This window comes from Nuphar pumila, chromosome 1, assembly GCF_984573655.1.
Source record: "Nuphar pumila chromosome 1, dmNupPumi1.hap1.1, whole genome shotgun sequence".
Lineage (NCBI taxonomy): Eukaryota > Viridiplantae > Streptophyta > Magnoliopsida > Nymphaeales > Nymphaeaceae > Nuphar > Nuphar pumila.
The window spans coordinates 86,015,652-86,031,438 of NC_143249.1; positions in this window are offsets into that span (position 1 = coordinate 86,015,652).

The window sequence follows — 15,787 nt, forward strand, 5'->3', positions numbered from 1 at the left end:
ATCAGAGTCTCTGACAGAGGAAAAATACTAAACTGTGATAAAAAATTCTGAAAATTTCATAGTAGGTAGATCTAATCAATATGAATCCATAGAATATTACAGATCTAAAATCGGACATAAGATGAGAAAAATATCATCACAGAAAGTCACCTTCTTGATTTTAACACCGATTTTAAAGATTTAAAAACCCGACTTGATGTCTGATTTTTCTGACCGGGTTCCCGAAGTCCAAAATCTCTGATTTTTTTACAGTAGTTATATCACATATGCATGCATCACATATAAAAAAATCAGAAATTAACAACACATATTTCAATCCTAAACAGCATGCTCTTTTCTGTTCTAAACTAAAAACACACAGAAATCTAATAAACTTGAGAAAACATGCATTAACTAATGAAAAACAATAAAATAAACACTAAAACAGTAAATAAAATTGATTTCTATGCTGGAAAACGTGTAATAAACATGAATAAGCAAATAAAAAAATAAAATACAGGGAATCCATGGCTGAAATTTGCTTTCACCTTTGAAATCATGGATTTAACCCATTTAACGGGTAAATCTCACGTTTCGTCGGTTAAGAACATGAAAAACGTACCTCTCATCGATTCTAATGGATTAGAATCCTTGAAATCACCCTCAAACTGAGTTAGATCATCTTCTTGGGTCGATTTTGGGGTTCTTGGATGAAATCCATGGTTAAATCCATGAACACAAGAGTTTCCATGGTGAAATCTATTGAAAAATCATAAAAACTAATAAAATAATAATAAAATAATATTAAATAAACTCACCTTGGGGCTGCAGCTGCAATGGAGAAAGGTGGAGGTGCTGGAGAGGAGAGATAGGCCACGAAAATTTTAGAGAAAAAAAGCCCCGCTTTGACCCCCCTTAGGTCCCTTTTTATAGTTTTTCAAAAAGTCACTTAATTAGGGTTAATTAAGAGGTTTTTCATTTTTTCAGGACTCTTTCTAAATAATCCACTAAGGGCAACGATTTTTTTGTGGTTTCCTAACTCTAAATGAACTCTAATTAAACTCTAATTAATACCTAATTAAACCCTAAAAAGTCCAAATGTGGCACCACCTAGTATGGACCCACATTTGGTTTTTAAAACCTGAATTTAAAACCTTTAAAAACCAATGGTTTAAAAGTTAAATAAAATGGATTTTTAAAATTGATTTTGACTCCTCTAAACCCCTAACCTAACTAGGACAATGACTAACCCTAGTCTAACCTTGACTTATTCAAATGTGGCGCCACCCCGAGTGGGCTCCACTTGAATTTTCAAAAAATGATTTTAAAACTTGAAAATGAGAGGTTTTTGAAAAGAAATTCAAAAGTAGACTTTGAGATTGAAAGTTTTGAAATGGTACAGAGTCTTGACTGAGTCAGAACTCCTCTAGATACGGCGCCAACGTGGTGGGCCCCACATCGAAGTTTTGAAAAACATGAAATAAATACTAAAAATGGCTTTAAAAAAGGGTTAAAATCAACAGTTGAAATTCAAAGTTTTAAAAATAGAGTTCTAAGCAAACTGGAACTCTGGGCTAGAGTCCTGAACTCTTAGGACTCTAAGATTTTGGATTTTAAAAGCCAAATGAAGGAGTTTTTGAAAAGATTTCATCGAAAATGGTAAAACAAGTCAAAAAATACAGTCAGGGTTAGACTCCCAACTCAATCAGAACTCTGAAATAGAGTCCTCAATTAACTGGACTCTACAAAATGACCTAATTTTTTAAAACAAATGGAAATAAATGAAAATGGAATAAAAACAGACTTCAAAACAGACTCCTAACTGGACTAGGACTCCGGGACAGAGTCCTGATCGGACTAAAACTCTAGATTTTTTTGGTATTTTTCTGAAAAACGGATGAAAGAACTTGTGAAAGCAGTGAAAACAATAACAAATATTGAAATAAGACAGAGTTTCGATTCAACTGAGACTCTGAGGACAGAGTCCTGATTGAACTAGGACTCTCAGATTTTTGGATTTTCTGAGAAAACAAATGAGAGAATTTTGAAAAACAGTTAAAAACAGGATGAAATCGAAGTTTTGTTTCAGAGTCCTGTTCTGATTAGGACTCTGAGAAAGAGTCCTGATTCGATCAGAACTCTAAGAATTTTGGCTTTCTGATAAGCAAATGATAAAATTTGGGCAAAGCTTTTGAAAACTAGTGAAAATGAAGTATAAAAATCAATTTTGGATAGAGTCCTACTTCGATCAGGACTCTGGGGTAGAGACCTGATTTGATCAGGACTCTGAGATAAAATCTCAAAATTTTGAAATTCTTTGATAAAAGTGTAATAGTTTTGGTAGATTGAAAGATTTCTGAAAGATTCTCTCAAAATTTAAATCAGGATCAGAGTCCTGATCCAACTAGGACTCTCTGAACAGAGTCCTGTTTTGACTGAAACTCTGAGTTTCTGACTCATTTTGAAAGATTTTGAAAGATTTGATTGAAAATGGATAAAAATAGCTGTAAAAGATTAGAGTCCCAATCCAATTGAAACTCTGAAGAAGAGTCCTGATCCGACTGGACTCTTAAAGAAGAGTCCTGATCCGACTGGACTCTTGAAGAAGAGTCCTGATCCAACTAGGACTCTGAAATTTTGGCCAAAACAGAAGATTTTGAAAGGTTTTCTTCAAAAACAAGTAAAAAGGTGGTGAAAAGTAGAGTTTTGATCCGACTAGGACTCTGGAAAAAGAGTCCTGATCCAACTAGGACTCTAAAATTTTGGCCAAAAATGGAGGAAATGGACAAGGGATAGGACCATAACTGGTTCAAAATCAGAATGATATTTTAAAAGGGTTAAAAAAGATTCAAACTGATGAAAATACAGAGTCCTGATCCAACTATGACTCTAAAATTTTTGAGATTTTTGATAAATGAAAGAATCCAGAAGCGACACCACCTAAATGGGCCTCATCTGAGAATTGAAATCAATTGAAATTGAGTTTGAAATGAATCCAGATTGTTTTCTGAGAAAATACTTCAAAATATATGGTCCTGGGGGTTGACAAATGACAGAATGCTGATTAAAAACCCAGGTTTTAACAATTGATTTTGAAAGAAAAGTTTTAAAACTCGAATCTGGATTAGATATTTTGAAAACAAGAGTACTGGATCTCAAAAATGAGATGTAATGTCATGCAATGCCATGCAATGCAATGAAATGGTATGCCAAATGCATGCAATGATATGCAATGACACATGAAATATAGGTACTGGATAAGAGTGAAAATTTGGGGTGTTTACAGAAATTCAGTGTTTTTCACTGGTCGGGATTTTCAAAATCCAGTTTTTATAAGTGGTCGAGATTTGAAATCCAATGTTTCGACTGGTTGGGATTTTCAAAATCCAGTTTTCATAACTGGTCGGGATTTGAAATCCAGTGTTTTTCACTGGTGGGGATTTTCAAAATCCAGTTTTTCATAACTGGTCGGGATTTGATATCCAGTTTTTCATAACTGGTCGGGATTTGAAATCCAGTGTTTTCACTGGTCGGGATTTGAAATCCGGTGTTTTCACTGGTCGGGATTTGAAATCCAGTGTTTTCACTGGTCGGGATTTGAAATCCAGTGTTTTCACTGGTCGAGATTTGAAATCTGGTGTTTTCACTGGTCGGGATTTGAAATCCAGTTTTTCATAACTGGCCGGGATTTGAAATCCAGCGTTTTCACTGGTTGGGATTTGAAATCCGGTGTTTTCACTGGTCGGGATTTGAAATCCAGTTTTTCATAACTGGTCGGGATTTGAAATCCAGTTTTTCATAACTGGTCGGGATTTGAAATCCAGTTTTTCATAACTGGTCGGGATTTGAAATCCAGTGTTTTCACTGGTCAGGATTTGAAATCCGGTGTTTTCGCTGGTCGGGATTTGAAATCCAGTTTTTCATAGCTGGTCGGGATTTGAAATCCAGTTTTTCATAACTGGTAGGGATTTGAAATCCTGTGTTTTCACTGGTCGGGATTTGAAATCAGGTGTTTTCACTGGTCGGGATTTGAAATCCAGTTTTTCATAACTGGTCGGGATTTGAAATCCAGTGTTTTCACTGGTCGGGATTATCAAAATCCAGTTTCTTAAAACTGGTCAGGATTTCTAAAATCTAAAAGTCAAGTTTTCCAAAGTTTGATCTTTACACTATTCCTCCAAATTACAACTAAAGGTCTCATCAAAATCCATATTGAGTGATTATTTCATGAAAGGATTCTGGAACATCATGCCAATTTGCTAAAAACATTTGTTGATTCCAATATTCTTACTACACAAAAGAATTACCTCAGATTACCTCTAGTATTCTTTCTAAAAAGGTGAAACTTTTGCGAAAAAGAGGTAAAATTCAAATCTTTTCCTGTTGATCAACCAAAAGGATGAAAGAAATATCCTCAATATGATTAAAGAAATAAATATTCAATGATGTTGAAAAGCCAGAAGCGAATTGATATTGATCATGGCTATGGCGCATATTTAAAGACGGCTATCTGACAATCAGGCAGTAGAAATATCTTGAGCTATAAAAAGAATCCATTCAATCTATATCCTCACATCTATTTAAAAGTTGCAATCAAATATCTGCAAAAGGGATCTCTCAACTGTCGTCAAGATGAAGACGAATAGGCGAGCTAGACCCCCGGGGCCAAAAAAGATTTGGATCATCTCCGAGATGAAGGAGTTTGTGAAGGATCCTTCCAGAGAAAGTTCAGATCATCGTCGAGATAAAGGAGAGTGTGATGAACCTACTGATAAACCCTAAAGGATATTTGATTTCTGCTATCATCTAAAGACCTTTTGAGCCAATGTCATCAATAGAATTCCTGAGATTAAAAAAGGATCGAAACATCTCCAAGATGAAGGAGTTTGTGACGTACCCTTCCCCGAAAAAGAGAGAAATGTTAGGACACATCCAAATGAAGGATGATGTAAAAACCCGAGAAAGTTCAATGACTCAAAAAGGAGTGCAAAAAGATCATCATGGGAAAACACCCAGATATCAAACTGCCAAAATTGCCAGGAGTCATCTTTTCTCATGCAAAATTCTTTTATCAATATCTTCTCATTACTTGATTTTATGAAATTAAGAATATTTCTTCTCTTCTCATATCAGGGAAATGGATAGCTTCCTTGAAGAAAATCATCAGCGCTAAAATTTTGAATTTGACTCTTAAAGACCGAGGAGTTAACCTCGTTGGAGGAAATACTCTAGGTAAAAGAGGGCATGTCTTTTGCACGCACGTGCACATTTTCCAAGCATTTGAGTCAACTATAATTTTATCTTATTGGCAAAATTTTCTAGCTATTCCAAGAATGAAATAAATATTCAATATCCATTTTGATGCAACCTAGCGTTGTTTATATTTTCCAAAAGAGTTGCCTCCTTCAGGAGAAGTATCTCTTCCTGTCCCATCACGATTTTCTCATTTAAGAATTCCGTATGGTTGTTCCCATTCAGGTTAAGGGTCAAACCTAAATTTTCTGTGAGAGGTCATTGATTTCAAAAGCTATTTCAGTCTCAGCGATGAGACACCCAAAAATCATTCATTTTTCCAAGCTTTAGGGAACCCCATCTTCCTCCTTTCGCAAACCCCTTTTCGAATTTGTTCGTCCAAACTCCGAAGGTCCCATCATGGTTTCTCCATTTGAGGATTCCATTTTGGTCGACCTCTTCAGGTTAAGGGTTAAACCTAAACCTCGCTCCGCGAGGTATCTTCCTTTTCAGGTTTGGGTTAAACCTGAGTCTTATTCCTACAAAATTCCTCGTTTTGACGAGATGTTTTCTTCCAATCCCATCATGGTTCTTTCCATCAAGGAATCCATGCTTCATATATCCATCCGAGAAAGGATCATACTCGATGGTTGAGTTTTTATAAATGATCTTTTTAAAAGATAGTTTTTCAATAAAATCTTTGGAAAATCGTCAACCAAAAATAAATAACCGACTTTCCACGAAGTGGTAAGTACGGGTCGAATCCACAGGGAACGGTAATTACTCAAGTATTTCTAAGAAATTCAATTTATTAATCAATAAACACTAGTCACAAATACAATGCTAATACAATTACAAATTAACACTACAACTAATTAGAAAAGCACTTCAGTCTGCTGTTGCACGCCAAGGGTATTTCTGTCTTTTCGCCACTTCTCCAAGTTTCGCACATGGACGCGAATCCCTGAAAAATTGTTATGCTTTTCAACCTAATAACATAGGAAAATTCAAAGTTAGTACGTAACTCTAATAAATCAAACTAGAAATGAAACTAAACCTAATTTTCAAGAAATTAACAAAGCAAATCCTAATTACAAGAAAATAATCAAATAAAATATGAAACTAATTCTAAAATTACCTAATCTAAGTCTAACAATGCTGGATGACGCAGATGCAACACTTAAAATGCAGAACTTAATGAAAACAGACCGAAAATGACTAAAAAAATGAAATTACAAATCTACCCCTAAATAGTGCAAAATAGACTTCTGACAGCTCTTAGTAAACTGACTGTTTGGCAAGGCAAACAAGGTCCTATTTCCCCAAAATTTATTCTATTCTGTAACTAACAGATTCAAGAATCTGACAGTTTTTACAGAATTAAAAAATGATATCTGGAACTCCAGATATAAGCGTTTCAAAACTGGGAAAAACCTGGAGATCGCAGGTCCCGAAATTTTAAAATCCGAAAAAGCGGTTTTCACAAAATGCTTAAAAATCAGACCAAATCAACTTGGATTGAGATGAAAATTGGTTTGCAGGCAGTTAACACACCAATAAAGTGAATAGAAAAAGAATTTTTGCAAAACGCGAAATTTTCGCACATGAAATAACGATGTTGCGACAATGCAAAAATCGGGTTTTGGGTTCAATGCACTATTCACTTTGGAATTCTATTTTAAACACTAAGAATGCAATCTAACACTAATGAAGACCTAAATGATGCTGAATGACAGTTTATATGCAGACACTAAATGTAATGAAAATTTGATAAAATATGCAAATTATGACTAAAGCTAGGTTAATCTAATGCATAAAATGAAACTATCTTAACTAATGATGCAAAACTAACTATATGAACTAAAGAATGCAATTACTTAAGACTACACGCAGCTAACTAGATGAACTACACGAATCAATCAAACACGCACTAAACAATTACACATTAAATAAACACTTACTTCTAAAATATAACTTAATCAAGCAAATAACAAACGATATTAACTTACACTATACTTAATATTAATTAAAACTAAGGTCAACTATCCAACTAAACTAATGAGGGACGACTGAAGGTTTGACTTGGACTAGGTTCAACTAGGTTGACTCGATTGACTCGACTAGGCTTAGACTAGGTACACGACTCACCTAATTGAGTCAACTAGGTTAGGTTAACTACCTTAGTAACCTAATAATGTAAATCTAATTAATTAACCACCGAAAATGGGAATGACTAATTAACTAAATTAACTACACGCCTAAATAGAAGTTGACTAAACACTAATGACTACTTACCTAAAAACTCAATGCCTAATTTAAAATTTAAATTAATACTCTAAAAAAATTCAATCTAATTCTAATCTATATTAATAGAGAAGGTTAGAAAGAAGGGTCATAAATATCAAATAACAATTTTGGCAACTTGATTTGGCAAAAATCGTCAAGCCTAGAGAGCCACACGGTTTTGGCTTCCCAAAAAAATTAACTAACAATTACTTCTTTCTCAAAATGTGTTCACCTCTTTAATGACATTTAAAACTAATTTGGGAAGTTGAAGAAGGTAAATCCGTCCAGCACAAAGGAATTAAAATGTTTTCCTTTATTATTTAAAAGCAATAAATGATTTTTGAAAATCTTTCCCTAAAATGATTTTGGGAATTGCATTTGAAAATCACATTTATTTCCAAAATTGAAAGAGGATACGTTTCTATCCTTGCTGGACAAGAGGAGTTATACTTTTTCAATTGGGAATCCACGAAATTGAATAACCCTTCCAAATTCCCAAATTCGTTTTCAATAAAGATTACCTACTTGCCCTCCTTCTAAAAAAAACATCACACCTAATTAAAACTATGCTAATTCTAAGTAAATTAATGTCTACCTAGGGTAATGAAAGGATAGTAATTGAATGAAAAACACGACTTTCAAGAATAAAACTAAATGAGTTACACCTAATTCAAGACTTACCTAAATAGACTCCAAAAAAAAAATGTCTAAGGCATTAAAACCTAATTCAACGAATCTAGACACTCTAATGACTTTCTAAATGCACAAGACTCCTACCAAAAATAGCCTAGAGCTCTAATGGAGCTCTAATGACTGACGCCCCACCTTGGGGAAGATGACTCCCTACGTAAAAATCAAAATTTTCTTTTAATAACTAAAACAAAATTTCAAAACTAAGCAAATACAACTACGATAATGACAAATCTAAATTAACACATGACCTTAACTAACTAATTACACTAAGGAAAATCTAAATTCACCAAGTACTATGCTGGAAATGAAACACTATTTAAAACGATAACAATAATCTATTCCCACGCCTAATGTATTATAACTAGCATTCAAAACCAACAATGCTAAATCTGTTGCACCTTAACATTTACATTAACTAACAGTAATCAACACATTATACTAATGTAGCAGACTAAAACTAAAAGAAAATTCTTACAGCCGGTTGTGATCATCGCAAAATTTTTCCTCTCTTGTGGTTTCTCTCTTCCTTCTCTTTTCCTTTTCTGACCTCTATTTTCCTCCTTTTTGAAGGGAGAAAAATAAAAGACAGAAAAAGAAGAGAGAAAAGAAAAGAAGAGAGAGGAGGAACTCTTTTGCGGGGTCTCACTTGACCTTGATTTGAAAATATTTAGAAAATTACTCGCCTCCGTTTTGAGATATATTGCAGGAAAATGGCGAGACGGAATTCGCTCGTCGGTACGAGGTTCGACCATTCCTGGCGCCTTTACCAGAGGTAATCGAACCAAGGATCGAATTTATGCCTTTTGCTTTGCTTAAAATAGTGTGTAAAAATTTATCCTAAGTCTAAATGCACAAAGAATCATGCTTGTGCAATGCAAGGATATATTCTCTTTTAAAAGATGTTTTTTTAAGAATTTCCAAGTGTTCTGAGATGAACTTGATAATGGAGTGAAGAAATGGTTTCTGAATGGTAAAATCTAACTTAGAACTTGAGATAAATCAGAAAAAGATATATGAAGTTCTAAGTCTTTAAAATAATGTGAGTTGGAAGAATAAATCTTGATTTTGAGAAAGAATGATTTAAAGCTGAGGTAAAAGGAAAAGGAATGAATTTTCAAAGTCAAAAATTGACTTTGTATTTGAATCTTGAACCTGGTTTTAAGAGAAGGAGATGAAATTTGAAGTGATATTGAATTCTAGATTTAAAATTTGAAGTCAGGATGGATTTGAGAAAATCAAATGATATTTACAAATAGAAATGGATTTAGAAAGTTCAGATGAGATTTGAAGATGGAATTGGTTTTGAAATCTAGAATTGGGAATGGAATTGGATTCTGAATCCTAAAATGGGTTATGGATCTTAAAATGGATTTAGATCTGAAGTCTGAGATCCAAGGTGAAGTTGGATTCTGGATTCTAAAATGGAATTGGATCTGAAGTCTGAGATCCAAGGTGAAATTAGATTCTGGATCCTAGAAGGGATTGTGGATCTGAAGCCTGAGATCCAATGATGGAATTGGGTTCTGGATCCTAGAATGGATTTTGAATCTGAAGTTTGAGATCCAAGGTGAAATTGGATTCTGAATCCTAAGATGGGTTTTGGATCAGAGATCCAATATAGAATTGGATTCTGGATCCTAAAGGTGGAGCTGGATCCAAGATCTAGAATCCAAGATGAGATTGAGTCCTAACTTCTGGATTGGGATTTTTTTTGGAGATGAGTCTGGGTTTTGAAAACCCAGATTGAATAAGTAAATAAACTTGGTTCTGAATAAACTTTGATTTTGAAGAAATTAAAACTTGATTCTGAATTTGAAATCAGAAGATGAATCAGAGGTTTCAAAGTTAAATTGAACTTTGAAAATGGAATTTTGAGATATTGAATTGAATTTGAAATTTGAATTTGAATCTTGACAATGAACTTGAAATTTCAAAGTTGATTTGAGAATTGAATTTTGAATATACAAAGGAATTTCAAAGTCAAATTGGACTTTGAAAATGAGATAGAATTGATGAATTGAAATAAAAAAAAGATTTTCAAGATCACTTGGATTTTTGAAGAAGCGAAAGGAAGAGAAAAGAAGAGAGAGGAGGAACTCTTTTGCGGGGTCTCACTTGACCTTGATTTGAAAATATTTAGAAAATTACTCGCCTCTGTTTTGAGATATATTGCGGGAAAATGGAGAGACGGGATTCGCTCGTCGGTACGAGGTTCGACTGTTCCTGGCGCCTTTACCAGGGGTAATCGAACCAAGGATCGAATTTATGCCTTTTGCTTTGCTTAAAATAGTATCTAAGAATTTATCCTAAGTCTAAATGCACAAAGAATCATGCTTGTGCAATGCAAGGATGTATGCTCTTTTAAAAGATATTTTTTTAAGAATTTCCAAGTGTTCTGAGATGAACTTGATAATGGAGTGAAGAAATGGTTTCTCAATGGTAAAATCTAACTTAGAACTTGAGATAAATCAGGAAAAGATATATGAAGTTCTAAGTCTTTAAAATAATGAGAGTTGGAAGAATAAATCTTGATTTTGAGAAAGAATGATTTAAAGCTGAGGTAAAAGGAAAATGAATGAATTTTCAAAGTCAGAAATTGACTTTGTATTTGAATCTTGAACCTGGTTTTAAGAGAAGGAGATGAAATTTGAAGTGATATTGAATTCTAGATTTAAAATTTGAAGTCGGGATGGATTTGAGAAAATCAAATGGTATTTACAAATAGAAATGGATTTAGGAAGTTCAGATGAGATTTGAAGATGGAATTGGTTTTGAAATCTAGAATTGGGAATGGAATTGGATTCTGAATCCTAAAATGGGTTATGGATCTTAAAATGGATTTAGATCTAAAGTCTGAGATCCAAGGTGAAGTTGGATTCTGGATCCTAAAATGGAATTAGATCTGAAGTCTGAGATCCAAGGTGAAATTGAATTCTAGATCCTAGAAGGGATTGTGGATCTAAAGCCTGAGATCCAATGATGGAATTGGGTTCTGGATCATAGAATGGATTTTGAATCTGAAGTTCGAGATCCAAGGTGAAATTGGATTCTGGATCCTAAGATGGGTTTTGGATCTGAGATCCAATATAGAATTGGATTCTGGATCCTAAAGGTGGAACTGGATCCAAGATCTGGAATCCAAGATGATATTGAGTCCTAACTTCTGGATTGGGATTTTTTTGGAGATGAGTCTGGGTTTTGAAAACCTAGATTGAATAAGAAAATAAACTTGGTTCTGAATAAACTTTGATTTTGAAGAAATTAAAACTTGATTCTGAATTTGAAATCAGAAGATGAATCAGAGGTTTCAAAGTTAAATTGAACTTTGAAAATAGAATTTTGAGATATTGAATTGAATTTGAAATTTGAATTTGAATCTTGACAATGAACTTGAAATTTCAAAGTTGATTTGAGAATTGAATTTTGAATATACAAAGGAATTTCAAAGTCAAATTGGACTTTGAAAATGAGATAGAATTGATGAATTGAAATAAAAAAAAGATTTTCAAGGTCACTTGGATTTTTGAAGAAGCATTTTGAAAATATGATGCAATTTTATCCTAAATGATGAATGAATTTAAAGAACTTTGAATTTGATTTTGAAAAGCTATTCCATTCTCCAAATGAATTAAAATAAGATTGAAGATATAATACATCCCTGACTATGGTCATTGAATGTATTATATAATAATCTATATTTAAATTCAAGTGAAGAATAAAATACATTCTGGGTGCTTTTATAGAGTTTAAAATGAAATTAACTCTCAATATACCCTGACTATGGCCATTGGTATATATATTGAATTAATTTTAAATTAAACCCTGATAAAAGAGGAAAATATTTGAAGAAAATATGATGAATTTTGAAAAGGATCCAGTGTGGATCCAGTGTTATTTCATAAAACATGAAAATCCTAAGTCTTGTTCACATCCTGACTATGGCCATTGATGTAAATCATCAACTTAGGATTTGATCACCTCTTATAGAATGGTGCACGTGCCATTCGTGTTCCTATTCGTGAGTTCTTGAAAATAAAAGGTAAAATGAGATGAAACAAACGATTTCTAAGGTATGTACATGCTCATTCACTCTAATCTAATTCTTGAAATTAAAATTCTAAGTTGTTACAATCTTTGAAATTGAAATTTGAAGTAATAACATTTCTAATCTAAGAAAGCAGTATAAGTTTTCCACGACTTCCCTGCAAAGAAATGAGTTAGCATAAGATAATAAAATGCCGAATGCAAAGAGGAAGTGAAAAATGTTTCATTTAGATTAAAAGGCTTATGATTATATGGTGCAGATATAATGCCTAAACTAAAATGCATGCCATGAAGAGGTTGCACAGAATATACAAATGAGTGGGATGCCATGATATCATATAATATAGTGCAATGTCATAAGTGAATTACAAAGCAAGAGGGTAAACCTTGTAAATGTGGGAAGTAGGAAAGGATGATGGTCGTGGTGTATTAACATGCAAAACATGAAGATGTCATACTAACAGAAGAGATAAAAAAATGGGTAAGTGTTGTGATGATGCCAAATATTGTTGTAAATGTTACAGATAATAGAAGACATGGTCATAGAGGTTGTGAACAGCAATTCAAAAATATTTGTTGTAAGTATTCAGCACAAAACATTTGCTATAAACACTTACAACAATACCGAGCAGTTTGTTGTAAGTGTTTACAGCAATACCGGGTATTTGCTGCAAATGCTTACAGCAAGACAAAACACTTGCTGTAAGAAATTTACAACAATAAGACCTTTGCTATAAGCACTTACAACAATACCAAGCAGTTTGTTGTAAGTGTTTACGACAATATCGGATGTTTGTTGTAAGTGTTTACAGCAATATCAGATGTTTGCTGTAAGTGCTTACAGCAAGGCCAAACATTTGCTATAAGAACTTACAGCAACAAGACATTTGCTATAAACATTTAGATCATTGAAGGGTACTGGGAAAGGTGAGATGGAGAGTAATATGGTTTTGCAGGAAACACAGGCATGAGGCAGTTATGGAGGTGAAAGTTGCTGTAACAATGATGGCAGGGAATGTTATCCTAAGAACAGAAGGTAACGATTATAGGGGATGTGGCTAGACAGCAAGGATGCTATATACAAGAGGAATATTGATGCTACCTAGAGGTAATTGGGAGCTGATAGTGAAGCAAAGTTCGTCTAGTAGATGACAGTGATAAAGTGTAGTATAAATATATGTATATAGTATTATGCAGAAACGAATGCCAAAGTATGGAGGGGATAACAATGTGATGGACATCTGTACCACAGTGGTGCGTGACAAACGCCGCAAGTGGAGTGGCAGGAAAGCAGGAGGGATAGAGAAGCTTATGCTGCTACTGTAAGCAGTGCTGAAATTGCTCAGAGAAGCAATTGCGGGAGTTTGTTCTGAGCCAATGGATGTGCTAACGCAGATGCAAAACCACCTCCTTTTGCCTTATGGGTGAATCAATCAGCAATAGGATTTGGGGTGGATCCATCTTTTCTAGATAAACTTTCAACAAAACTGGTTTTGTCCTGCAGTCAACCAATGTCACCATCATCATCAAGGGTCAGGTCTCCGACAAATGCCCCTAAGTTAAATCCATGTTTTCGCACATCTTGTGTTTCACTATTTCTAATGTCCTTAGTTTGCTTGAGGGTGATTGGTTTCCTTCAATCGAATGGGAGAGAACCCGAGAGATCGGAAGAAAGAAAAGAGAGAGTGGAAGAAGAAAGAGATGGGGAAAAAGTGATCGTGATTCTATGCAATGGTGGGATAGGAAATGGATAGGAGGTGAATTGTAGGATTGAGAGGGGGGGATGGATGAAATGGATGATAAATCGGGGAGATGCGCCTCCTGTTTTATAACAGGAGGCCATTTAATTTCTTTCAAAAGAGGCCCCCCTTAAATTCAAATTTTTTCAAAAAGCTGGCCCTTCATGTTTTTAAAATTTCAAAACAGGGGTTCTCTCGCCCTCTTTTCAAAAAGGGTGTTTAAAAGCTATTTTTTTCGATTTTCTTTTTCTATTTTTGAAATTTTTATTCTTTTCCTTTGCATTTTCTATTTTTTTTATGTTTTTGATATAAAATTTTGAAAACTAAAGGGTTTTTAAATTAATTTGGCAAAAAATTTTAAAATTATTTATCAAAGAAGTATTTTCTGAGAATTTGGGTTTTATCTTTTGGGGAAATTTCTTCAGAAAATGGGTTTGGACCCAAGTTTTGAGAAAATATTCAATTTTTAAAACTCGAATCAAGAAATACAACGCGATGGATCCAAACAGATGCCGGATGGACTGTCCGAGCTATTTAAAAACTATTTTTGGTTTTTTCTGTAATTTTAATTTAAAAGTTGAGCAACGAGATTCAGATTTGGATCTGGACAATGGATCCGGATCCGTAATCAAGTCAGATATATAAAATGAATTTAATTTCAGTAAAACTTGAGAAATGAACTGGAATTTAGATTTAAAAGTGACTCAATTGCTTAGAAAATGATATTAGGGGCAAAAAGGGAATATTTAAAAGGTTTTGAAAAATTTTGGGGTGTTCACAGATGCCCCTCTTTGCTACTAAGCCGGTTGAAAGCCGAGCTTAGTGGCAAAGATAACACTCCAAATTTTGAAAAATGCCCCAGTCAGCAGATCTGAACTGGGTGTGGAAGAATTTATTTGAAAGACATGGTTTTTCAGGTTTAAAACTTTATCCTTGAATGGCTTGGGGGAGACGAAATCCTCGGAAATGATATGACTGAATAATAGAGATGAGGAAATCGTGATGGGACTTTGGGTGAAGATCCCGAAATAATAAAAGATAAGAATTTAGATCTAGTCTTGTGGGTGAGACAAGATCAACTTTTGAAATGGCTCAGGTTTAGCCCTTAACCTGGATGGGATGAAGTTATATCAAAATAACCTGAGTGGGGAAAGGAATATATGAGAACCTTGATGGGACATTTTTGCGAAAATGCCTTGTGAGATGAAGCTCAAGTAGGATCCTGTCCTGGATGGATATACAAAGCACGGATTCCTCGATGGGGAGAACCATGATGGGACTGGGAGAAAACATCTTGTCAAAATGAAAAACCTCATCAGAACGAGACTCAGGTTTAACCCCGAACCTGAAAAAGGAAGATACCTCGAGGCACGAGGTTCAGGCTTAACCCTTAACCTGAAGGGGATGATCAAATGGAATCTTCGAATGAAGAAACCATGATGGGAAATTCGGAGTTTGGACGAACAAATCCGAAAAGAGTTTGCGAAAGGAAGAAGATGGAGTTTCCTAAAGCTTTGAAAAAGGGATGAACTTGGGAGTCTCATTGCTGAGACTGAATCAGCTTTTAAAATAAATGACCTCTCGCAGAAAATTCAGGTTTTGACCCTTAACCTGAGTGGGAACAACCATACGGATTTCTCAAAACCGTGATGGGACAGGAGAGATACTTCAACTGAATGGGGTAACTCTTCTGGAAGATATAAACAACGCTAGGTTGCACCAAAAATGGATATTGAATATTTATTTCATTCTTAGAATAGCTAGAGAATTTTGCCAATAAGATAAAATTGCAGTTGACTCAAATATTTAAAAAT